Source organism: Heptranchias perlo, chromosome 20, assembly GCF_035084215.1.
Source record: "Heptranchias perlo isolate sHepPer1 chromosome 20, sHepPer1.hap1, whole genome shotgun sequence".
In the NCBI taxonomy this organism is placed as follows: domain Eukaryota; kingdom Metazoa; phylum Chordata; class Chondrichthyes; order Hexanchiformes; family Hexanchidae; genus Heptranchias; species Heptranchias perlo.
This window is the reverse complement of record NC_090344.1, coordinates 24,945,779-24,971,093: the sequence shown is the minus strand read 5'-3', so window position 1 is coordinate 24,971,093 and position 25,315 is coordinate 24,945,779. Positions and strand designations below refer to the sequence as shown.

At 44.5% G+C, this 25,315-nt stretch overlaps 10 non-coding genes across 10 annotated transcripts; all 10 read left to right on the top strand.

Annotated features, from left to right (window-relative positions):
* The first annotated feature begins 1,307 nt into the window (after positions 1–1,307).
* trnaf-gaa (transfer RNA phenylalanine (anticodon GAA)) lies at positions 1,308–1,380 on the top strand. The gene has a single exon. It is a non-coding gene; the product is annotated as a tRNA-Phe (tRNA).
* Positions 1,381–6,716: 5,336 nt separating this feature from the next.
* Positions 6,717–6,789, top strand: trnaf-gaa (transfer RNA phenylalanine (anticodon GAA)). Its single transcript has one exon. It is a non-coding gene; the product is annotated as a tRNA-Phe (tRNA).
* Positions 6,790–9,637: 2,848 nt separating this feature from the next.
* trnaq-cug (transfer RNA glutamine (anticodon CUG)) lies at positions 9,638–9,710 on the top strand. Its single transcript has one exon. It is a non-coding gene; the product is annotated as a tRNA-Gln (tRNA).
* Positions 9,711–10,728: 1,018 nt separating this feature from the next.
* trnaf-gaa (transfer RNA phenylalanine (anticodon GAA)) lies at positions 10,729–10,801 on the top strand. The gene has a single exon. It is a non-coding gene; the product is annotated as a tRNA-Phe (tRNA).
* A 2,849-nt stretch (positions 10,802–13,650) lies between these two features.
* On the top strand, positions 13,651–13,723 carry trnak-cuu (transfer RNA lysine (anticodon CUU)). Its single transcript has one exon. It is a non-coding gene; the product is annotated as a tRNA-Lys (tRNA).
* A 1,018-nt stretch (positions 13,724–14,741) lies between these two features.
* Positions 14,742–14,814, top strand: trnaf-gaa (transfer RNA phenylalanine (anticodon GAA)). The gene has a single exon. It is a non-coding gene; the product is annotated as a tRNA-Phe (tRNA).
* Positions 14,815–17,664: 2,850 nt separating this feature from the next.
* On the top strand, positions 17,665–17,738 carry trnak-cuu (transfer RNA lysine (anticodon CUU)). Its single transcript has one exon. It is a non-coding gene; the product is annotated as a tRNA-Lys (tRNA).
* Positions 17,739–18,756: 1,018 nt separating this feature from the next.
* Positions 18,757–18,829, top strand: trnaf-gaa (transfer RNA phenylalanine (anticodon GAA)). Its single transcript has one exon. It is a non-coding gene; the product is annotated as a tRNA-Phe (tRNA).
* Positions 18,830–20,495: 1,666 nt separating this feature from the next.
* On the top strand, positions 20,496–20,568 carry trnak-cuu (transfer RNA lysine (anticodon CUU)). Its single transcript has one exon. It is a non-coding gene; the product is annotated as a tRNA-Lys (tRNA).
* A 1,018-nt stretch (positions 20,569–21,586) lies between these two features.
* Positions 21,587–21,659, top strand: trnaf-gaa (transfer RNA phenylalanine (anticodon GAA)). The gene has a single exon. It is a non-coding gene; the product is annotated as a tRNA-Phe (tRNA).
* Positions 21,660–25,315: the final 3,656 nt, after the last annotated feature.

Below are 25,315 nucleotides of genomic sequence, written 5' to 3'. Positions count from 1 at the left end.
CGCTGTGTTGACCGATACTCTGTATCTCTCGCTGTGTTTACCGATACTCTGTATCTCTCGCTGTGTTTACCGATACTCTGTATCTCTCGCGGTGTTTACCGATACTCTGTATCTCTCGCGGTGTTGACCGATACTCTGTATCTCTCGCGGTGTTGACCGATACTCTGTATCTCTCGCTGTGTTTACCGATACTCTGTATCTCTCGCGGTGTTTACCGATACTCTGTATCTCTCGCGGTGTTTACCGATACTCTGTATCTCTCGCTGTGTTTACCGATACTCTGTATCTCTCGCTGTGTTCACCGATACTCTGTATCTCTCGCTGTGTTTACCGATACTCTGTATCTCTCGCTGTGTTCACCGATACCCTGTATCTCTCGCTGTGTTTATCTCTCTCTGTTAATCGGTGGGCTGATTCTGAATGAACAATTAAGTAAATGAGGGGTTTTAGACAATTCTCCCTCTGACACTGAGGAACCAATCAGCGAAACTTTATAGTAAGATATTGTTTGCTGTGAAGCAGCAAAGAAAACATTGCATTTCGAGCGGCTGAAGTTCAGTTATGTACAAAAAGAAACTGAGACCACAAGGTGTTTGCAACAAGCCGCCTTTTAAGTTGATGTCAGGCTCACTAACATTGCAGCACGAGGTGAAGGCACCGCGCTGATGATCTTCATGTGTATCCGGGCCTTTCAGACACTTCGTCTGGCACAAGAGCTTTCCAATCCCCTGGACACCGACACATCCGTCGAAGTAGTATTCACCGGCAGGACCGACATCTCGCCCCCTGTGCCAGACTTCAGCAAATTTAACGCTGAAAATACAAAACAGGACGTGTAGTGAGAGTGCGCTGTTGTTTCATAAAGTGTGGGAGTCCATATATGAGTGTGATGTTCACATATGAACTGTGGGTGTGTATATATGAGGGTGATATTTATATATGAACTGTGGGTGTGTATATATGAGTGTGATATTTATATATGAACTGTGGGTGTGTATATATGAGTGCGATGTTTATATATGAACTGTGGTGTGTATATATGAGCGTGATGTTTGTATATGAACTATCGGTGTGTATCTATGAGTGTGATATTTATATATGAACTGTGGGTGTGTATATATTAGTGCGATGTTTATATCTGAATTGCGGGTCTGTATATATGAGTGCGATGTTTATATACGAACTGGGGGTGTGTACATATGAGTGCGATGTTTTTATATGAATTGCGGAATAAACAGGAGATGCAATTCCTCCTGGGGTTATGTTTTCTTCCAAGACAATGATGTAAAGGGATTTGGTGATAAGCGGCCGAAATAGCTCAGTTGGGAGAGCGTTAGACTGAAGATCTAAAGGTCCTTGGTTCAATCCCGAGTTTCGGCAGTTTTTGGTTGTTGAGTTTCTTCTTCCTTGCTTCGATTCTCGCATTTAATCACAGTGAAATTTGATACCCGCCACTGAAGGATTGGGGATGAAATAGTGAGGCATCAAGAATGGGAAATATTTTTTCGTCTTGATTTAGTTTTTATTTCTCTGTTACCTTCTGCCTTTTTCTCTTGTTTTTTCTCTCACGGTGCCGGGTGACTATTTGATTTGATGCATTTGTCCTAAACCGATGCCTTTTCCACATCTCGGGGCGGTCAGACCCGCTCTGTCTGTTGCTGCTGATGATCATTAATGGGAACAGGCCGCGAGTTAAACGTTTCTCTGCAAACCGGAGAAAGAAAAATAAAAAGAAAGACGTGTTTCTCCGGCCCAGGGACAAAGTTACAATGGACGTTATTCAATAACACTGTCCCCGTGAATTTGTCTGACGACCTGTTTGTACGGCGTGCATTTTAAAAGTCACAAAAACCCGAAATAAATAAAGTAAATTACAAGAATGGAATCCGTGATCATGACATTACGGCATACTCTTTGCAAATGAGCTAACCGGCGGTCCGAATGGCTGTTTAATTAATTGTTGTACCTGTATGCTGGTTGGTAGCGATTTCTGTGCTTGGACCCCGAAATCTCTCTGCTCCTCCACAGTTCCTTTTTTCTCACCATTATAAAATAGCCTGATTTATCTTTATTAGATTTAAAGTGGATCACCTCGCTCTCCCCCACATTGAACTCCATTTGCCGCAGTTTCGCCCACTCACTTAATCGATTAATTCCCACTTTTCAACGTCCTGCTTCCATCTCCATGACTGATTGCGCCACAAGAAGGCTGCGTGTTCAAATCACGGGGTAACGGTTACTTTTCGAGCTGATCGGATTCTGGCTCGTTCCGGAATGAATGTTTCATCTGCTTTTTCTCAATAAACAGAACCTTGCTCGAAAGTCTGCTTCCCTGGTTCCCAAATTTCAGGAAGGCGTCTCATTCTGCCCTTGACTTTTGATCTTGACCTGCAGTTGAAACTTTTGCAAAGAGGGAAATAAGTCGCCAAATCGCTCCACGTGAATCTGAAACGCTTTGGGAAGAAGTTCAGTGCAAACAATCAGGACTTTAAAGGCACCTCAATGACCTGCACTTTCATTGAATGAGTTTTGTTCGCCTCTCGGCTTTCATCTCACTGAAGTGAAGAGTGTGACCGCCTTGTATCTGTCAGCGTGCAAGTGACGAGTTTGGGGTGAGCACGGGTCGTCTTTATTTTTGAAATCTCACCAAGCAACAGGGAAAAGAAACTTCGAATCAAACTGTCCCAGTCAGTGATGAATTGAAGTGAATATCGCTCCAAGCAGATCTGGACAATGAGCAGCGCAGCCGCACAGGAGTCCCAAATCCACCCTCTCGCCACTCGGCAATCACAACTTTACTCCGGCCCAGTATCGCCACGCTGAAATCAAGTATTTCTCGAACACATTTTTTTTAACATCATAGTTACTGGTGTTATAGTGAAGACTACCGTCCGCTTCACTGTAAGTGCAAGAGAAAACTTTGTAGACACCGTGTCGTGTCACAGAGCTGCTCCTTGGACCTGCTCATTTCATCTCATCTCATTTTCAACAAACCTGAATATTACTGGAATATAGAATGGCGAATCACAGCTCAAAAGGTCAATCCTCTCTACCACGAGGTGACTGAGTCTTCCAACAAACGGTGGTTAATGGCAAGGTTGGCTTCATGATCAGAAATAATACAGCACAGATTTTCACTCATGCAAGCTGCACATCCTTTATTTTGGAAAAGTAAACTGATAGTCAGACAGCTGTTATATTAATCGCGGCAAGCTGAAGCTTTAGCTCGGTGAATTAATCCTTCAGCAACTACAAAGTTGTGTTTCTGTGGCGCAATTGTTTCGCGCGTTCGGCTGTTAACTGAAAGGTTGTTGGTTCAAGCTCCACCCAGTGGACGCTGGGTAGTAACTTTCACCTGAACATTCAATGTCTCGCGTTTCCAGCATTCGAATGTGTGTCCTGTCTGAACGAAAATATACAGGTGAGGTGCCTGAAGATTGGAGGGCAGCAAATGTTGTGCCTTTGTTTAAGAAGGGCGGCAGGGAAAAGCCTGGGAACTACAGACCGGTGAACCTGACATCTGTAGTGGGTAAGTTGTTCGAGGTTATTCTGAGAGACAGGATCTACAGGCATTTGGAGAGGCAGGGACTGATTAGGAACAGTCAGCATGGTTTTGTGAGTGGAAAATCATGACTCACGAATTTGATTGAGTTTTTTGAAGGGGTAACCAAGAAGATAGAAGAGAGCTGTGCAGTAGACGTGGTCGACATGGACTTTAGCAAAGCCTTTGACAAGGTACCGCATGGTCGGTTGTTCCATAAGGTTAAATCTCACGGGATCCAAAGTGAGGTAGCCAATTGGATACAAAATTGGATTGACGACAGAAGACAGAGGGTGGTTGTGGAGGGTTGTTTTTCAAACTGGAGGCCTGTGACCAGCGGTGTGCCTCAGGGATCGGTGCTGGGTCCGCTGTTATTTGTTATTTATATTATTGATTTGGATGAGAATTTAGGAGGAATGGTTAGTAAGTTTGCAGATGACACCAAGATTGGTGGCATTGTGGACAGTGAAGAAGGTTATCTAGGCTTGCAACGGGATCTTGATAAATTGGGCCAGTGGGCCGATGAATGGCAGATGGAGTTTAATTTAGATAAATGTGAGGTGATGCATTTTGGTAGATCGAATCGGGCCAGGACCTACTCCGTTAATGGTAGGGCGTTGGGGAGAGCTATAGAACAAATAGATCTCGGAGTACAGGTTCATAGCTCCTTGAAAGTGGAGTCACAGGTGGATAGGGTAGTGAAGAAGGCATTCAGCATGCTTGGTTTCATTGGTCAGAACATTGAATACATGAGTTGGGGTGTCTTGTTGAAGTTGTACAAGACATTAGTAAGGCCACACTGTGAATACTGTGTACAGTTCTGGTCACCCTATTATAGAAAGGATATTATTAAACTAGAAAGAGTGCAGAAAAGATTTACTAGGATGCTACCGGGACTTGATGGTTTGACTTATAGGGAGAGGTTGAATGGACTGAGACTTTTTTCCCTGGAGAGTAGGAGGTTTAGGGGTGATCTTATAGAAGTCCATTAAATAATGAGGGGCATCGATAAGGTCGATAGTCAAAATCTTTTCCCAAAGGTAGGGGAGTCTATAACGAGGGGGCATAGATTTAAGGTGAGAGGGGAGAGATACAAAAGGATCCAGAGGTGCAATATTTTCACTCAAAGGGTGGTGAGTGTCTGGAACGAGCTGCCAGAGGCAGTAGTAGAGGCGGGTACAATTTTGTCTTTTAAAAAGCATTTGGACAGTTACATGGGTAAGATGGGTATAGATGGATATGGGCCAAGTGCAGGCAATTGGGACTAGCTTAGTGGTATAAACTGGGCGACACGGACATGTTGGGCCGAAGGGCCTGTTTTCATGTTGTAAACTTCAATGATTCTATGATTCTATGCCGTGAACATTGCCAGCTGAGTGCGTCTAATTTTCCACCATTTAATCTGCTGTCTGAAAAATATTCAAAAAAATCGAGATTGGCTCGATAGAATTCGGATTACTTCTTGTTTCCACAATGAATGACACTCCCTTTATTTTGGAAAAAGTAAAATGGCATTCACTCTCCGACAGGTTTCAGTTGATTTGTGAGAGATCTTCAAAGGATCAATCTCGGGTTAAGGCGGCCTTTTTATCTCTCTCTCTCTGTTGGCCGAATCCAAATTGAAATTGGAGCTGGACTAATCAGGCAAGAAATCAGGAATCAAAATACGGCCGGAAGCTGGAAGTCTCTCATCCCAAAGGATGTGGATTGAGGCTCAATTCAAATTTTCAAGTCTGATATTGAGTGATCATTTTCTGGTTCGGTTCCCAAGGGATATGAGTCCAAGGCGGGGAAACAGAGATGAATTACTGATCACCTCATGAACTAATTGAATGGGACAGCAGGCTCGAGGGGCTGAATGGTCTTCTCCTGTAACGATGTTACACTCCTGCTCAGTGCGGGGCTGGACGACTGGTAAGAGGCATCAGACTTGACTCCAGAATGAAAATCGGGTGTTCAGATTCATGCACCTTGGGATTGTCGAACAAACTGAACCCCGACAGCAACGTCACCACCTGCCTCTCTGCAATAATAGGATGAGAATGAGCCCTGCCGCTGGCCCGGCGAGCTCAGTCGGTAAAGCACGAAATTCCTAACCTCAGGGTCTTGGGTCTAAAGCAAATATTGGGGGTTTTGAGTTATATTTTTCACAGTGGGTGATGAAAGCTTCAAAGTGCAACCTCTTATCTCCAGTTCATGAAATCCAGTTATATAAACAGACACGACACTGAGCTGTGTGAAAGAAAACCGTGAGCGTTGCCAAATACCCAGTCACTCCCGATACTATCTTCTCATTCCTTCCACATGGGACACGGCAGATATCGTTTCAATAGGTTTCATTTTTGCTGTTATTAAAAATGTTGATAGTTAGGATGTGTAACATTAAGAAGATGCCAACTCTGGATCCATTCGCCTCTCTGATACCTCCTGATACCCATTTACCCTCCTTGATTCTCCCTGATCTCCTCATCTTCTCTGATACCCTCAGAGAGTCCATTATCCTCTTTCAACCTTGTCAGCGCCCTTTACACTCTCTGATACCCGCAGTCCTCACACACTGATACGCCCTGAGAGTCCTTACACTCTCTGATACCCTCTGGCAGTCGTTCCCCTCTGTGAGATCTCAATACACTCTCTGATACCCTTTGACAGCCCGCTCCGTTCTTTGAGCCCCGTTACACACGCTGATGCCCTCTGATAGTACCTTCCCCTCTCTGAGATGCCCTTGCCCCAATGGATCGCCACTAAGAAGCGATTAGACGCCCTGAGGCCTTCTCAGAACCCATTACCGTCCCTGCTATCAAAGTGCGGTGTAACTTCACAGGTGAATCTACCGGTCTGTGTTCAGGATGAGATCCAGAGTTTGATCGGTCGCTGCTGCTTCCGCCTCTGAGAGCTCGATCGGCGGTCGGTACCGATCTTCCTCCTATAAACTGGGTGTGGATGCATGAGTGCGCTGTTGATTTATAAACTTTGGTATTTTACGTATGACAGCGATGTTTATATATGAACTGTGGGTGTATCTCTATGAGTGCGATGTTTATATATGAACTGTGGGTGTATCTCTACGAGTACGATGTTTATATATGAATTGTGGAATGAACAGGAGGGGCAATTCCTCCTGGGGTTATATTTTCTTCCACGACAATAACACAAAGTAACCGTTGGGTACAGAGCCGAAATAGCTCAGTTGGGAGAGCGTTAGACTGAAGATCTGAAGGTCCTTGGTTCAATCCCGAGTTTCGGCAGTTTTTGTTTGTTTACTTTCTTCTTCCTTGCTTCGATTCTCGGATTTATTTGCAGTGAAATTTAATTCCCGCCACTGAAGGATTGGGGATTGAATAGAGAGACATCAAGGATGGGAATTATTTATATCGTTTGTATTTGGCTGTTATTTCACTGTTACCTTCTGCCTTTTTCTCTTGGTTTTGTCTCTCTCGGTGCCAGGTGACTATTTGATTTGTCCGAAACTGTTCCATTTTCCACATCTCGGGGCGGTCAGACCCGCTCTGTCTGTCTGTTGCTGCTGATGATCATTAATGGGAACAGGCCGCGAGTTAAACGTTTATCTGCAAATTGGAGAAAGACAAATCAAAAGAAAGACCTGTTTATCCTGCCCAGGTGCAAAGTTACAACGGATGTAATTCAAAAACGGTCCCCGTGAATTTTTCTGTTGATTTTCTTTTTAAAGCTTCGATTTCAAAAGTTACAAAAACGCGAAATAAATAAAGTAAATTACAAGAATCGAGTCCGTGATCATTATGTTACAGTATACTCTTTACAAACGAGTTAACCGGCCGGACCACCGGCACATTAGGCTGTTTAATTAATTTTTGTACCTGCAGCGATTTCTGTACTTGGACCCCTAAATCTCTCTGCTCCTCCACAGCACCGAGTTTCTCACCATTTAGAAAATACTCTGATTTATTTTTTTAGATTTAAAGTGTATGACCTCGGTCTCCCCCACATTTAACTCTATTTGCCACAGTTTTGTCCAGACACTTAATCTATCAATTCCCACTTTTCAATTTCCTGCTATCATCTGCAATACTTCCTGCGTCACCAGAAGGCTGCGTGTTCAAAACACGGGGTAACCGTTGCCTTTAGAGCTGATAGGGTTCTGTATCGTTCCGGAATGAATGTTTCATCTGCTTTTTCTCAATAAACAGAACCTTGCTCTATATTCTGGTTCTCTGGTTCTCAAAATTGAGCAAATCGTTTCATTTTGCCCTCGACTTTTGATCTTGTGCTGCGGATGAAACTTTTGCAAAGAGGGAGAAGAAGTCCCCAAATCGCCCCACGTGTATCTCAAACGCTTTGGGAAGAAGTTCTGTGTAAACAATCAGGAATTTAAAGGCACCTCAATGACCTGCACTTTCATTGAATGACTTTTTTTCGCCATTGGAATCGACGAGAAATCGCTGTCGGCTTTCATCTCACTGAAGTGCAGAGTGTGGCCGCCTTGTATCGGTCAACGTGTTAGTGACGAGTTTGGGTTAAGCACGGGTCGCGTTTATTTCTGAAATCTCACCAAGCACCGGGAAAAAGAAACTTAGAATCAAACTGTCCCTGTAAGTGATGAATTGAAGGGAATATCGCTCCAAACAGATCTGGACAATGTGCAGCGCAGCCGCACAGGAGTTCCAAATCCACCCTCTCGCCACTCGGCAATCGCATGAACTGAACTTTACTCTGGCCCGTGTCACCGCGCTGAAATCGAGTCTTTCACGGCCACATTTTTTCTTAACATAATAATTACTGGTTTAAGAGTGAAAATTGTCGTCCACTTCACTGTAAGTGCAAGAGACAACTTTGTCGACACCGTGTAGTGTCACAGACCTGATGGTTTGTCCTGCTCATTTCATCTCATCTCATTTTCCGCAAACCTGAATATTACTGGAACAGAGAATGGCGAATCACAGCTCAAAAATCAATCCTCTCTTCCACGAGCGGACTGAGTCTTTCAACATACAGGTGTTTAATGGCAAGGTGAGTTTAATTTTCAGAAATAATACAGCACAGATTTTGACTCCTGCAAGCTGCACACATTTTATTTTGGAAAAGTAAACTGATTGGAAGAAAGCTGTTACATTGAGTGCGGCAACCTGAAGCGTCAGATCGATGAATTAGTCCTTGAACATTTGCAAGTTCTGTTTCTGTGGCGCAATTGGTTAGCGCGATTCGCTGCGAACTGAAAAGTTGGTCGTTGGAGGACACGAAGGCAACCTTTTACCTTAACATTCATTGTCTCGCAAATTCTTGGGTTCGAATGTGTGTCTTGTCTGCCAGAAAATGTACCGCAAGCATTGCCAGCTGAGTGCGTCTGATTTTCCACCATTTATTCTGCGGTTGGATAACAGGCATATGAAAAATATCCAAAAAAACGAGGTTGGCTTGAACGAAGTCGGAATACTTCTTGACAGAGAAGGTTCGAAGGTTGCAAGCGAGCTCCTTCACACTGACATGGATATTTCTGCAGTGAGCGACATCAGACTGTTTCCACAATGAATGTCACTCCCTTTATTTTGGAAAAGTGAAATGGTATTCACATTCCGACTGGTTTCAGTTGATTTGTGAGGGATCGCTGAAGGATCAATCTCCGGTGAAGACGGCCTTTTTCCCTCTCTCTGTTGGCCGAATCCAAAATGAAATTGGAGCTGGACTAATCATGCAAGAAATCAGGAATCACTTTAGCAAACAAAATACGGCCGAAAGCTGGAACTCCCTCATCCCAAAGGATGTGGATTGTGGTTCAATTCATAATTTGAAGTCTGATATTGATAGATCGTTTTTCGATTCGGGTACCAAGGAATATGAGTCCAAGACGGAGAAACAGAGATGAATTGCAGATCAACTCATGATCCAATTGAATGGGGCAGCAGGTTCGAGGGGCTGAATGGCCTTCTCTTGTCCCGATGTTCCGATACTGCTCAGCGCGGAGCTGGACGAATGGTAAAAGACATCAGACTAACTCCAGAATGAAAAAACGGGTGTTCAGAAGCAGATACCCTGAGGTTGTGGAACGAACTGAACTCATGCAGCAAAGCCAACAGTTGTCTCTCTGCAATGATAAGATGGGAAGAATTTCAGCCGTCGGCCCGGCTAGCTCAGTCGGTAGAGCTTGAGACTCTGAATCTCAGCGTCGTGGGTTCGAGCCCCACGTTGGGCGATTTGTGTTCTACTTTTCACATTCGGTGATAACATTTTTAAAGTGCAACCTCTTGTCTCCAGATTCGAAACAGGCACAACCCTGAGCTGTGTGAAAGGAAACCGTGAGCGTTGCCAAATATCCACTCCCTATCGATTCTACCTTCTCGTTCCCTCCACATGGGACACGGACAGGTTATCGTTTCATTTGGATTCACTTTTTGTTGTTATTAAAAATGTTGAAGGTCAGAAAATGTAATATTTAGGAGATGCCAACGCTGGAACAATTCGCCTCTCTGATACCTCCTGATCCCCCCTTACCCCATTTGATTCTCCCTGTGCTCCTTATCATCGCTGATACGCTCTGTCTCTTACCTTCTCCGATCCCCAAAGAGAGTCCATGATTCACTTTGAACCTTGTCAGCGCCATTCAGCTGCTCTGATACCTATTGATTGCCCCTGACACAGATGCGCCCTGAGCCGCCTTACACTCTCCCATACTCGGCAGTCCTTCCCCTCTCTCAGATCTTAAAACACTCTCTGATGCCATCTGACTGCCCGCTCTCCTCTTTGAGCCCCCTTACACTCTCTGATGCCCTCTGATAGTACCTTCCCCTCTCTGAGATGCCCTTGCCACAATGGATCGCCACTAAGAAGCGATTAGACGCCCTGAGGCCTTCTCAGAAGCAATTACCGTCCCTGCTGTCAAAGTGCGGTGTAACTTCACAGGTGGATCTTCCGGTCTGTGTTAAGGATGAGATCAAGAGTTTGATCGGTCGCTGCTGCTTCCGCCTCTGAGAGCTCTATCGGCGGTCGGTACCGATCTTCCTCCCACAAACTGGGTGTGGATGTATGAGTGCGCTGTTGATTTATAAACTTTGATAGTTTAAGTATGACAACGATGTTTATATATGAACTGTGGGTGTATCTCTACGAGTACGATGTTCAGATATGAATTGTGGAGTGAACAGGAGGGGCAATTCCTCCTGGGGTTATATTTTCTTCCACGACAATAACACAAAGTAATCGTTGGGTACAGAGCCGAAATAGCTCAGTTGGGAGAGCGTTAGACTGAAGATCTGAAGGTCCTTGGTTCAATCCCGAGTTTCGGCAGTTTTTGTTTGTTTACTTTCTTCTTCCTTGCTTCGATTCTCGGATTTATTTGCAGTGAAATTTAATTGCCGCCACTGAAGGATTGGGGATTGAATAGAGAGACATCAAGGATGGGAATTATTTATATCGTTTGTATTTGGCTGTTATTTCACTGTTACCTTCTGCCTTTTTCTCTTGGTTTTGTCTCTCTCGGTGCCAGGTGACTATTTGATTTGTCCGAAACTGTTCCATTTTCCACATCTCGGGGCGGTCAGACCCGCTCTGTCTGTCTGTTGCTGCTGATGATCATTAATGGGAACAGGCCGCGAGTTAAACGTTTATCTGCAAATTGGAGAAAGACAAATCAAAAGAAAGACGTGTTTATCCTGCCCAGCGGCAAAGTTACAACGGATGTAATTTAAAAACGGTCCCCGTGAATTTTTCTGTTGATTTTCTTTTTAAAGCTTCGATTTCAAAAGTTACAAAAACGCGAAATAAACAAAGTAAATTACAAGAATCGAGTCCGTGATCATTATGTTACAGTATACTCTTTGCAAATGAGTTAACCGGCCGTACCAACGGCACATTAGGCTGTTTAATTAATTTTTGTACCTGCAGCGATTTCTGTACTTGGACCCCGAAATCTCTCTGCTCCTCCACAGCACCGAGTTTCTCACAATTTAGAAAATACTCTGATTTATCTTTCTTAGATTTAAAGTGTATGACCTCGGTCTCCCCCACATTGAACACTATTTGCCACAGTTTTGTCCACACACTTAATCTATCAATTCCCACTTTTCAATTTCCTGCTACCATCTGCGTTTCTTCCTGCGTCACCAGCAGGCTGCGTGTTCAAAACACGGGGTAACTGTTGCCTTTGGAGCTGATAGGGTTCTGTATCGTTCCGGAATGAATGTTTCATCTGCTTTTTCTCAATAAACAGAACCTTGCTCTATATTCTGGTTCTCTGGATCTCAAATTTGAGCAAATCGTTTCATTTTGCCCTCGACTTTTGATCTTGTGCTGCGGATGAAACTTTTGCAAGGAGGGAGAAGAAGTCCCCAAATCGCCCCACGTGTATCTCAAACGCGTTGGGAAGAAGTTCTGTGTAAACAATCAGGAATTTAAAAGCACCTCAATGACCTGCACTTTCATTGAATGAGTTTTTTTCGCCATTGGAATCGACGAGAAATCGCTGTCGGCTTTCATCTCACTGAAGTGCAGAGTGTGGCCGCCTTGTATCGGTCAATGTGTTAGTGACGAGTTTGGGTTAAGCACGGGTCGCGTTTATTTCTGAAATCTCACCAAGCACCGGGAAAAAGAAACTTAGAATCAAACTGTCCCTGTAAGTGATGAATTGAAGGGAATATCGCTCCAAACAGATCTGGACAATGCGCAGCGCAGCCGCACAGGAGTTCCAAATCCACCCTCTCGCCACTCGGCAATCGCATTAACTGAACTTTACTCTGGCCCGTGTCACCGCGCTGAAATGGAGTCTTTCTCGGCCACATTTTTTCTGAACATAATAATTACTGGTTTAAGAGTGAAAATTGTCGTCCACTTCACTGTAAGTGCAAGAGACAACTTTGTAGACACCGTGTCGTGTCACAGACCTGCTGGTTTGTCCTGCTCATTTCATCTCATCTCATTTTCCGCAAACCTGAATATTACTGGAACAGAGAATGGCGAATCACAGCTCAAAAATCAATCCTCTCTTCCACGAGCGGACTGAGTCTTTCAACATACAGGTGTTTAATGGCAAGGTGAGTTTAATTTTCAGAAATAATACAGCACAGATTTTGACTCGTGCAAGCTGCACACATTTTATTTTGGAAAAGTAAACTGATTGGAAGAAAGCTGTTACATTGAGTGTGGCAACCTGAAGCGTCAGATCGATGAATTAGTCCTTGAACATTTGCAAGTTCTGTTTCTGTGGCGCAATTGGTTAGCGCGTTTCGCTGCGAACTGAAAAGTTGGTCGTTCGAGGACACGAAGGCAACCTTTTACCTTAACATTCATTGTCTCGCAAATTCTTGGGTTCGAATGTGTGTCTTGTCTGCCAGAAAATGTACCGCAAGCATTGCCAGCTGAGTGCGTCTGATTTTCCACCATTTATTCTGCGGTTGGATAACAGGCATATGAAAAATATCCAAAAAAACGAGGTTGGCTTGAACGAAGTCGGAATAGTTCTTGACAGAGAAGGTTCGAAGGTTGCAAGCGAGCTCCTTCACACTGACATGGATATTTCTGCAGTGAGCGACATCAGACTGTTTCCACAATGAATGTCACTCCCTTTATTTTGGAAAAGTGAAATGGTATTCACATTCCGACTGGTTTCAGTTGGTTTGTGAGAGATCGTTAAAGGATCAATCTCCGGTGAAGACGGCCTTTTTCTCTCTCTCTGTTGGCCGAATCCAAAATGAAATTGAAGATGGACGAATCATGCAAGAAATCAGGAATCACTTCAGCAAACAAAATACGGCCGAAAGCTGGAACTCTCTCATCCCAAAGGATGTGGATTGTGGTTCAATTCATAATTTGAAGTCTGATATTGACAGATCGTTTTTCGATTCGGGTACCAAGGAATATGAGTCCAAGACGGAGAAACAGAGATGAATTGCAGATCAACTCATGATCCAATTGAATGGGGCAGCAGGTTCGAGGGGCTGAATGGCCTTCTCTTGTCCCGATGTTCCGATACTGCTCAGCGCGGAGCTGGACGAATGGTAAAAGACATCAGACGAACTCCAGAATGAAAAAACGGGTGTTCAGAAGTCGATACCCTGAGATTGTGGAACGAACTGAACTCCTGCAGCAAAGCCAACAGTTGTCTCTCTGCAATGATAAGATGGGAAGAATTTCAGCCGTCGGCCCGGCTAGCTCAGTCGGTAGAGCATGAGACGCTTAATCTTAGGGTCGTGGGTTCGAGCCCCACGTTGGGCGATTTGTGTTCCACTTTTCACACTCGGTGATAAAATTTTTAAAGTGCCACCTCTTGTCTCCAGATTCGAAACAGGCACAACCCTGAGCTGTGTGAAAGGAAACCGTGAGCGTTGCCAAATATCCACTCCCTATCGATTCTACCTTCTCGTTCCCTCCACATGGGACACGGACAGATTATCGGTTCCATTGGATTCACTTTTTGTTGTTATTAAAAATGTTGAAGGTCAGAAAATGTAATATTTAGGAGATGCCAACGCTGGAACAATTCGCCTCTCTGATACCTCCTGATCCCCCCTTACCCCATTTGATTCTCCCTGTGCTCCTTATCATCGCTGATACGCTCTGTCTCTTACCTTCTCCGATACCCTCAGAGAGTCCATGATTCACTTTGAACCTTGTCAGCGCCATTCACATGATCTGATACCTATTGATTGCCCCATACACAGATGCGCCCTGAGCCGCCTTACACTCTCCCATACTCGGCAGTCCTTCCCCTCTCTCAGATCTTAATACACTCTCTGATGCCATCTGACTTCCCGCTCTCCTCTTTGAGCCCCCTTACACTCTCTGATGCCCTCTGATAGTACCTTCCCCTCTCTGAGATGCCCTTGCCACAATGGATCGCCACTAAGAAGCGATTAGACGCCCTGAGGCCTTCTCAGAAGCAATTACCGTCCCTGCTATCAAAGTGCGGTGTAACTTCACAGGTGGATCTCCCGGTCTGTGTTAAGGATGAGATCAAGAGTTTGATCGGTCGCTGCTGCTTCCGCCTCTGAGAGCTCCATCGGCGGTCGGTACCGATCTTCCTCCCACAAACTGGGTGTGGATGTATGAGTGCGCTGTTGATTTATAAACTTTGGTAGTTTACGTATGACAACGATGTTTATATATGAACTGTGGGTGTATCTCCACGAGTACGATGTTTATATATGAATTGTGGAATGAACAGGAGGGGCAATTCCTCCTGGGGTTATATTTTCTTCCACGACAATAACACAAAGTAACCGTTGGGTACAGAGCCGAAATAGCTCAGTTGGGAGAACGTTAAACTGAAGATCTGAAGTTCCTTGGTTCAATCCCGAGTTTCGGCAGTTTTTGTTTGTTTACTTTCTTCTTCCTTGCTTCGATTCTCGGATTTATTTGCAGTGAAATTTAATTCCCGCCACTGAAGGATTGGGGATTGAATAGAGAGACATCAAGGATGGGAATTATTTATATCGTTTGTATTTGGCTGTTATTTCTCTGTTACCTTCTGCCTTTTTCTCTTGGTTTTGTCTCTCTCGGTGCCAGGTGACTATTTGATTTGTCCGAAACTGCTCCATTTTCCACATCTCGGGGCGGTCAGACCCGCTCTGTCTGTCTGTTGCTGCTGATGATCATTTATGGGAACAGGCCGCGAGTTAAACGTTTATCTGCAAATTGGAGAAAGACAAATAAAGCGAAAGACGTGTTTCTCCGGCCCAGGGGCAAAGTTACAATGGATGTAATTCAAAATACGGTCCCCGTGAATTTGTCTGTGGATTTTCTTTGTAAAGCTTCGATTTTGAAAGTTACAACAACGCGAAATAAATAAAGTAAATTGCAAGAATCGAATCCTTGATCATGATATTACGGTATACTCTTTGCAAACGAGTTCACCGGCCGTACCAACGGCACATTAGGCTGTTTAATTAATTTTTGTGCCTGCAGCGATTTCTGTACTTTGACCCCTAAATCTCTCTGCTCCTCCACAGCACCGAGTTTCTCACCATTTAGAAAATACTCTGATTTATCTTTCTTAGATTTAAAGTGTATGACCTCGGTCTCCCCCACATTGAACACTATTTGCCACAGTTTTGTCCACACACTTAATCTATCAATTCCCACTTTTCAATTTCCTGCTACCATCTGCGTTTCTTAATGCGTCACCAGAAGGCTGCGTGTTCAAAACACGGGGTAACCGTTGCCTTTAGAGCTGATAGGATTCTGTATCGTTCCGGAATGAATGTTTCATCTGCTTTTTCTCAATAAACAGAACCTTGCTCTAAATTCTGTTTCTCTGGATCTCAAATTTGAGCAAATCGTTTCATTTTGCCCTGGACTTTTGATCTTGTGCTGCGGATGAAACTTTTGCAAAGAGGGAGAAGAAGTCCCCCAAATCGCCCCACGTGTATCTCAAACGCTTCGGGAAGAAGTTCTGTGTAAACAATCAGGAATTTAAAGGCACCTCAATGACCTGCACTTTCATTGAATGACTTTTTTTCGCCATTGGAATCGACGAGAAATCGCTGTCGGCTTTCATCTCACTGAAGTGCTGAGTGTGGCCGCCTTGTATCGGTCAATGTGTTAGTGACGAGTTTGGGTTAAGCACGGGTCGCGTTTATTTCTGAAATCTCACCAAGCACCGGGAAAACGAAACTTAGAATGAAACTGTCCCTGTAAGTGATGAATTGAAGGGAATATCGCTCCAAACAGATCTGGACAATGTGCAGCGCAGCCGCACAGGAGTTACAAATCCACCCTCTCGCCACTCGGCAATCGCATGAACTGAACTTTACTCTGGCCCGTGTCACCGCGCTGAAATCGAGTCTTTCACGGCCACATTTTTTCTTAACATAATAATTACTGGTTTAAGAGTGAAAATTGTCGTCCACTTAACTGTAAGTGCAAGAGACAACTTTGTAGACACCGTGTAGTGTCACAGACCTGCTGGTTTGTCCTGCTCATTTCATCTCATCTCATTTTCCGCAAACCTGAATATTACTGCAACAGAGAATGGCGAATCACAGCTCAAAAATCAATCCTCTCTTCCACGAGCGGACTGAGTCCTTCAACATACAGGTGTTTAATGGCAAGGTGAGTTTAATTTTCAGAAATAATACAGCACAGATTTTGACTCGTGCAAGCTGCACAGATTTTATTTTGGAAAAGTAAACTGATTGGAAGAAAGCTGTTACATTGAGTGCGGCAACCTGAAGCGTCAGCTCGATGAATTAGTCCTTGAACATTTGCAAGTTCTGTTTCTGTGGCGCAATTGGTTAGCGCGTTTCGCTGCGAACTGAAAAGTTGGTCGTTTGAGGACACGAAGGCAACCTTTTACCTTAACATTCATTGTCTCGCAAATTCTTGGGTTCGAATGTGTGTCTTGTCTGCCAGAAAATGTACCGCAAGCATTGCCAGCTGAGTGCGTCTGATTTTCCACCATTTATTCTGCGGTTGGATAATAGGCATATGAAAAATATCCAAAAAAACGAGGTTGGCTTGAACGAAGTCGGAATACTTCTTGACAGAGAAGGTTCGAAGGTTGCAAGCGAGTTCCTTCACACTGACATGGATATTTCTGCAGTGAGCGACATCAGACTGTTTCCACAATGAATGTCACTCCCTTTATTTTGGAAAAGTGAAATGGTATTCACATTCCGACTGGTTTCAGTTGATTTGTGAGAGATCGCTAAAGGATCAATCTCCGGTGAAGACGGCCTTTTTCTCTCTCTCTGTTGGCCGAATCCAAAATGAAATTGGAGCTGGACTAATCATGCAAGAAATCAGTAATCACTTTAGCAAACAAAATACGGCCGAAAGCTGGAACTCTCTCATCCCAAAGGATGTGGATTGTGGTTCAATTCATAATTTGAAGTCTGATATTGACAGATCGTTTTTCGATTCGGGTACCAAGGAATATGAGTCCAAGACGGAGAAACAGAGATGAATTGCAGATCAACTCATGATCCAATTGAATGGGGCAGCAGGTTCGAGGGGCTGAATGGCCTTCTCTTGTCCCGATGTTCCGATACTGCTCAGCGCGGAGCTGGACGAATGGTAAAAGACATCAGACTAACTCCAGAATGAAAAAACGGGTGTTCAGAAGTCGATACCCTGAGATTGTGGAACGAACTGAACTCCTGCAGCAAAGCCAACAGTTGTATCTCTGCAATGATAAGATGGGAAGAATTTTAGCAGTCGCCCCGGCTAGCTCAGTCGGTAGAGCATGAGACTCTTAATCTCAGGGTCGTGGGTTCGAGCCCCACGTTGGGCGATTTGTGTTCCACTTTTCACACTCGGTGATAAAATTTTTAAAGTGCAACCTCTTGTCTCCAGATTCGAAACAGGCACAACCCTGAGCTGTGTGAAATGAAACCGTGAGCGTTGCCAAATATCCACTCCCTCTCGATTCGACCTTCTCGTTCCCTCCACATGGGACACGGACAGGTTATCGGTTCAATTGGATTCACTTTTTGTTGTTATTAAAAATGTTGAAGGTCAGAAAATGTAATATTTCGGAGATGCCAACGCTGGAACAATTCGCCTCTCTGATACCTCCTGATCCCCCCTTACCCCATTTGATTCTCCCTGTGCTCCTTATCATCGCTGATACGCTCTGTCTCTTACCTTCTCCGATACCCTCAGAGAGTCCATGATTCACTTTGAACCTTGTCAGCGCCATTCACCTGCTCTGATACCTATTGATTGCCCCTTACACAGATGCGCCCTGAGCCGCCTTACACTCTCCCATACTCGGCAGTCCTTCCCCTCTCTCAGATCTTAATACACTCTCTGATGCGATCTGACTTCCCACTCTCCTCTTTGAGCCCCCTTACACTCTCTGATGCCCTCTGATAGTACCTTCCCCTCTCTGAGATGCCCTTGCCACAATGGATCGCCACTAAGAAGCGATTCGACGCCCTGAGGCCTTCTCAGAAGCAATTACCGTCCCTGCTATCAAAGTGCGGTGTAACTTCACAGGTGGATCTACCGGTCTGTGTTAAGGATGAGATCAAGAGTTTGATCGGTCGCTGCTGCTTCCGCCTCTGAGAGCTCCATCGGCGGTCGGTACCGATCTTCCTCCCACAAACTGGGTGTGGATGTATGAGTGCGCTGTTGATTTATAAACTTTGGTAGTTTACGTATGACAACGATGTTTATATATGAACTGTGGGTGTATCTCTACGAGTACGATGTTTATATATGAATTGTGGAATGAACAGGAGGGGCAGTTCCTCCTGGGGTTATATTTTCTTCCACGACAATAACACAAAGTAATCGTTGGGTACAGAGCCGAAATAGCTCAGTTGGGAGAACGTGAGACTGAAGATCTGAAGGTCCTTGGTTCAATCCCGAGTTTCGGCAGTTTTTGTTTGTTTACTTTCTTCTTCCTTGCTTCGATTCTCGGATTTATTTGCAGTGAAATTTAATTCCCGCCACTGAAGGATTGGGGATTGAATAGAGAGACATCAAGGATGGGAATTATTTATATCGTTTGTATTTGGCTGTTATTTCACTGTTACCTTCTGCCTTTTTCTCTTGGTTTTGTCTCTCTCGGTGCCAGGTGACTATTTGATTTGTCCGAAACTGCTCCATTTTCCACATCTCGGGGCGGTCAGACCCGCTCTGTCTGTCTGTTGCTGCTGATGATCATTAATGGGAACAGGCCGCGAGTTAAACGTTTATCTGCAAATTGGAGAAAGACAAATAAAGCGAAAGACGTGTTTCTCCGGCCCAGGGGCAAAGTTACAATGGATGTAATTCAAAAAACGGTCCCCGTGAATTTGTCTGTGGATTTTCTTTGTAAAGCTTCGATTTTGAAAGTTACAACAACGCGAAATAAATAAAGTAAATTGCAAGAATCGAATCCTTGATCATGATATTACGGTATACTCTTTGCAAACGAGTTCACCGGCCGTACCAACGGCACATGAGGCTGTTTAATTAATTTTTGTGCCTGCAGCGATTTCTGTACTTTGACCCCTAAATCTCTCTGCTCCTCCACAGCACCGAGTTTCTCACCATTTAGAAAATACTCTGATTTATCTTTCTTAGATTTAAAGTGTATGACCTCGGTCTCCCCCACATTGAACACTATTTGCCACAGTTTTGTCCACACACTTAATCTATCAATTCCCACTTTTCAATTTCATGCGACCATCTGCGTTTCTTAATGCGTCACCAGAAGGCTGCGTGTTCAAAACACGGGGTAACCGTTGCCTTTAGAGCTGATAGGATTCTGTATCGTTCCGGAATGAATGTTTCATCTGCTTTTTCTCAATAAACAGAACCTTGCTCTAAATTCTGTTTCTCTGGATCTCAAATTTGAGCAAATCGTTTCATTTTGCCCTCGACTTTTGAAGGTTCGAAGGTTGCAAGCGAGCTCCTTCACACTGACATGGATATTTCTGCAGTGAGCGACATCAGACTGTTTCCACAATGAATGTCACTCCCTGTATTTTGGAAAAGTGAAATGGTATTCACATTCCGACTGGTTTCAGTTGATTTGTGAGAGATCGCTAAAGGATCAATCTCCGGTGAAGACGGCCTTTTTCTCTCTCTCTGTAGGCCGAATCCAAAATGAAATTGGAGCTGGACTAATCATGCAAGAAATCAGGAATCACTTTAGCAAACAAAATACGGCCGAAAGCTGGAACTCTCTCATCCCAAAGGATGTGGATTGTGGTTCAATTCATAATTTGAAGTCTGATATTGACAGATCGTTTTTCGATTCGGGTACCAATGAATATGAGTCCAAGACGGAGAAACAGAGATGAATTTCAGATCAACTCATGATCCAATTGAATGGGGCAGCAGGTTCGAGGGGCTGAATGGCCTTCTCTTGTCCCGATGTTCCGATACTGCTCAGCGCGGAGCTGGACGAATGGTAAAATACATCAGCCTAACCCCAGAATGAAAAAACTGGTGTTCAGAAGTCGATACCCTGAGATTGTGGAACGAACGGAATTCCAGCAGAAAAGCCAACAGTTGTCTCTCTGCAATGATAAGATGGGAAGAATTTCAGCAGTCGGCCCGGCTAGCTCAGTCGGTAGCGCATGTGACTCTTAATCTCAGGGTCGTGGGTTCGAGCCCCACGTTGGGCGATTTGTTTTCCACTTCTCACACTCGGTGATAAAATTTTTAAAGTGCAACCTCTTGTCTCCAAATTCGAAACAGGCACAACCCTGAGCTGTGTGAAAGGAAACCGTGAGCGTTGCCAAATATCCACTCCCTATCGATTCTACCTTCTCGTTCCCTCCACATGGGACACGGACAGGTTATCGGTTCAATTGGATTCACTTTTTGTTGTTATTAAAAATGTTGAAGGTCAGAAAATGTAATATTTAGGAGATGCCAACGCTGGAACAATTCGCCTCTCTGATACCTCCTGATCCCCCCTTACCCCATTTGATTCTCCCTGTGCTCCTTATCATCGCTGATACGCTCTGTCTCTTACCTTCTCCGATACCCTCAGAGAGTCCATGATTCACTTTGAACCTTGTCAGCGCCATTCACCTGCTCTGATACCTATTGATTGCCCCTTACACAGATGCGCCCTGAGCCGCCTTACACTCTCCCATACTCGGCAGTCCTTCCCCTCTCTCAGATCTTAATACACTCTCTGATGCCATCTGACTTCCCGCTCTCCTCTTTGAGCCCCCTTACACTCTCTGATGCCCTCTGATAGTACCTTCCCCTCTCTGAGATGCCCTTGCCACAATGGATCGCCACTAAGAAGCGATTAGACGCCCTGAGGCCTTCGCAGAAGCAATTACCGTCCCTGCTATCAAAGTGCGGTGTAACTTCACAGGTGGATCTACCGGTCTGTGATAAGGATGAGATCAAGAGTTTGATCGGTCGCTGCTGCTTCCGCCTCTGAGAGCTCTATCGGCGGTCGGTACCGAACTTCCTCCCACAAACTGGGTGTGGATGTATGAGTGCGCTGTTGATTTATAAACTTTGGTAGTTTACGTATGAAAACGATGTTGATATATGAACTGTGGGTGTATCTCTATGAGTACGATGTTTATATATGAATTGTGGAATGAACAGGAGGGGCAATTCCTCCTGGGGTTATATTTTCTTCCACGACAATAACACAAAGTAGTCGTTGGGTACAGAGCCGAAATAGCTCAGTTGGGAGAGCGTTAGACTGAAGATATGAAGGTCCTTGGTTCAATCCCGAGTTTCGGCAGCTATTGTTTGTTTACTTTCTTCTTCCTTGCTTCGATTCTCGGATTTATTTGCAGTGAAATTTAATTCCCGCCACTGAAGGATTGGGGATTGAATGGAGCGACATCAAGGAGGGGAATTATTTATATCGTTTGTATTTGGCTGTTATTTCACTGTTACCTTCTGCCTTTTTCTCTTGGTTTTGTCTCTCTCGGTGCCAGGTGACTATTTGATTTGTCCGAAACTGATCCATTTTCCACATCTCGCGGCGGTCAGACCCGCTCTGTCTGTCTGTTGCTGCTGGTGATCATTAATGGGAACAGGCCGCGAGTTAAACGTTTATCTGCAAATTGGAGAAAGACAAATCAAAAGAAAGACGTGTTTATCCTGCCCAGGGGCAAAGTTACAACGGATGTAATTCAAAAACGGTCCCCGTGAATTTTTCTGTGGATTTTCTTTTTAAAGCTTCGATTTCAAAAGTTACAAAAACGCGAAATAAATAAAGTAAATTACAAGAATCGAGTCCGTGATCATTATGTTACAGTATACTCTTTGCAAACGAGTTAACCGGCCGTACCAACGGCACATTAGGCTGTTTAATTAATTTTTGTACCTGCAGCGATTTCTGTACTTTGACCCCTAAATCTCTCTGCTCCTCCACAGCACCGAGTTTCTCACCATTTAGAAAATACTCTGATTTATCTTTCTTAGATTTAAAGTGTATGACCTCGGTCTTCCCCACATTGAACTCTATTTGTCACAGTTTTGTCCACACACTTAATCTATCAATTCCCACTTTTCAATTTCCTGCTACCATCTGCATTACTTCCTGTGTCACCAGAAGGCTGCGTGTTCAAAACACGGGTTATCCGTTGCCTTTAGAGTTGAGAGGATTCTGCATCGTTCCGGAATGAATGTTTCATCTGCTTTTTCTCAATGAACAGAACCTTGCTCTAAATTCTGGTTCTCTGGTTCTCAAATTTCAGCAAATCGTTTCATTTTGCCCTCGACTTTTGATCTTGTGCTGCGGATGAAACTTTTGCAAAGAGGGAGAAGAAGTCCCCAAATCGCCCCACGTGTATCTCAAACGCTTTGGGAAGAAGTTCTGTGTAAACAATCAGGAATTTAAAGGCACATCAATGACCTGCACTTTCATTGAATGAGTTTTTTTCGACATTGGAATCGACGTGAAATCGCTGTCGGCTTTCATCTCACTGAAGTGCAGAGTGTGGCCGCCTTGTATCGGTCAACGTGTTAGTGACGAGTTTGGGTTAAGCACGGGTCGCGTTTATTTCTGAAATCTCACCAAGCACCGGGAAAAAGAAACTTAGAATCAAACTGTCCCTGTAAGTGATGAATTGAAGGGAATATCGCTCCAAACAGATCTGGACAATGTGCAGCGCAACCGCACAGGAGTTACAAATCCACCCTCTCGCCACTCGGCAATCGCATTAACTGAACTTTGCTCCGGCCCGTGTCACCGCGCTGAAATCGAGTCTTTCTCGGCCACATTTTTTCTGAAAATAATAATTACTGGTTGAAGAGTGAAAATTGTCGTCCACTTCACTGTAAGTGCAAGAGACAACTTTGTAGACACCGTGTAGTGTCACAGACCTGCTGGTTTGTCCTGCTCATTTCATCTCATCTCATTTTCAGCAAACCTGAATATTACTGGAACAGAGAATGGCGAATCACAGCTCAAAAATCAATCCTCTCTTCCACGAGCGGACTGAGTCTTTCAACATACAGGTGTTTAATGGCAAGGTGAGTTTAATTTTCAGAAATAATACAGCACAGATTTTGACTCTTGCAAGCTGCACACATTTTATTTTGGAAAAGTAAACTGATTGGAAGAAAGCTGTCACATTGAGCGCGGCAACCTGAAGCTTCAGCTGGATGAATTAGTCCTTGAACATTTGCAAGCTCTGTTTCTTTGGCGCAATTGGTTCGCGCGTTCGGCTGCTAACTGAAAAGTTGGTGGTTTGAACCCACCCGGGGACGCTGAAGCGAAATTTTACGTTAACATTCATCGTTTCGCATTTCTTCGGTTCGAATGTGTGTCTCGTCTGCCAGAAAATGTACCCCAAACATTGCCAGCTGTATTGCGTCTGATTTTCCACCATTTATTCTGCGGTTGGATCACAGGCATCGGAAAAATATCCAAAAAAAACGAGATTAGCTTCAACGAAGTCGGAATACTTCTTGACAGAGAAGGTTCGAAGGTTGCAGGCGAGCTCCTTCAGACTGAATCACACTGACATGGATATTTCTGCAGTGAGCGACATCAGACTGTTTCCACAATGAATGTCACTCCCTTTATTTTGGAAAAGTGAAATGGTATTCACATTCCGACAGTTTTCAGTTGATTTGTTAGAGATCGTTAAAGGATCAATCGCAGGTTAAGGCGGCCTTTTTCTCTCTCTCTGTTGGCCGAATCCAAAATGAAATTGGAGCTGGACTAATCATGCAAGAAATCAGGAATCACTTTAGCAAACAAAATACGGCCGAAAGCTGAAACTCTCTCATCCCAAAGGATATGGATTGAGGCTCAATTCAAATTTTCAAATCTGATATTGATAGATCTTTTTACGTTTCGGTTACCAAGGGATATGAGTCCAAGGCGGGGCAACATTGATGAATTAATGGTCACCTCATGATCTAATTGAATGAGACAGCAGGTTCGAGGGGCTGAATGGTCTTCTCCTGTCCCGATTTTCCTCTCCTGCTCAACGCGGATCTGGACGACTGGTGAAAGGCATCAGACTGACTCGAGAATGAAAAGCGGGTGTTCAGATTCAGCCACCTTGGGATTGTCGGACAAACTGAACCCCTACAGCAACGTCACCACCTGCCTCTCTGCAATAATAGGATGAGAAGGAGCCCTGCCGCTGGCCCGGCTGGCTCAGTCGGTAAAGCACGAAATTCCTAATCTCAGGGTCGTGGGTTTAAACCACACATTGGGCGTTTTGTGTTCTTTTTTTCACAATGGGTGATGAAAGGTTCAAAGTGCAACATCTTATCTCCAGTTCAAGAAATCCAGTTTTATAAACAGACACAACACTGAGCTGTGTGAAAGGAAACCGTGAGCGTTGCCAAATATCCAGCCCCTCCCGATACTATCTTCTCATTCCCTCCACATGGGACAAGGCCGATACCGTTTCAATCGGCTTCATTTATGCTGTTATTAAAAATGTTGATGGTTAGGAAGTGTAATATTTAGAAGATGCCAACTCTGGATCCATTCGCCTCTCTGATACCTCCTGAGCCCACGTTACCCTCTTTGATTCTCCCTGAGCTCCTTATCTTCTCTGATACCCTCAGAGAGTCCATTATCCTCTTTGAACCTTGTCAGCGCCCTTTACACTCTCTGATACACGCTGAGTGCCCCTCACCCCCTGATACGCCCTGAGCGTCCTTACACTCTTTGATACCCTCTGGCAGTCTTTCCTCTCTGCGAGATCTCAATAAACTCTCTGACACCCTCTGACTGCCCGCTCCCCTCTCTGAACCCCGTAACAATCTCTGATGCCCTCTGACTGTCTCTTCCCCTCTCTGAGATGCCCTGGCCCAAATGGATCGCCACCAAGAAGCCATTAGACCCCCTGATGCCTTGTCAGTTCCCATCACCGTCCCTGCTATCAAAGTACGGTGTAACTTCACAGGTCAAACTCCCGGTCT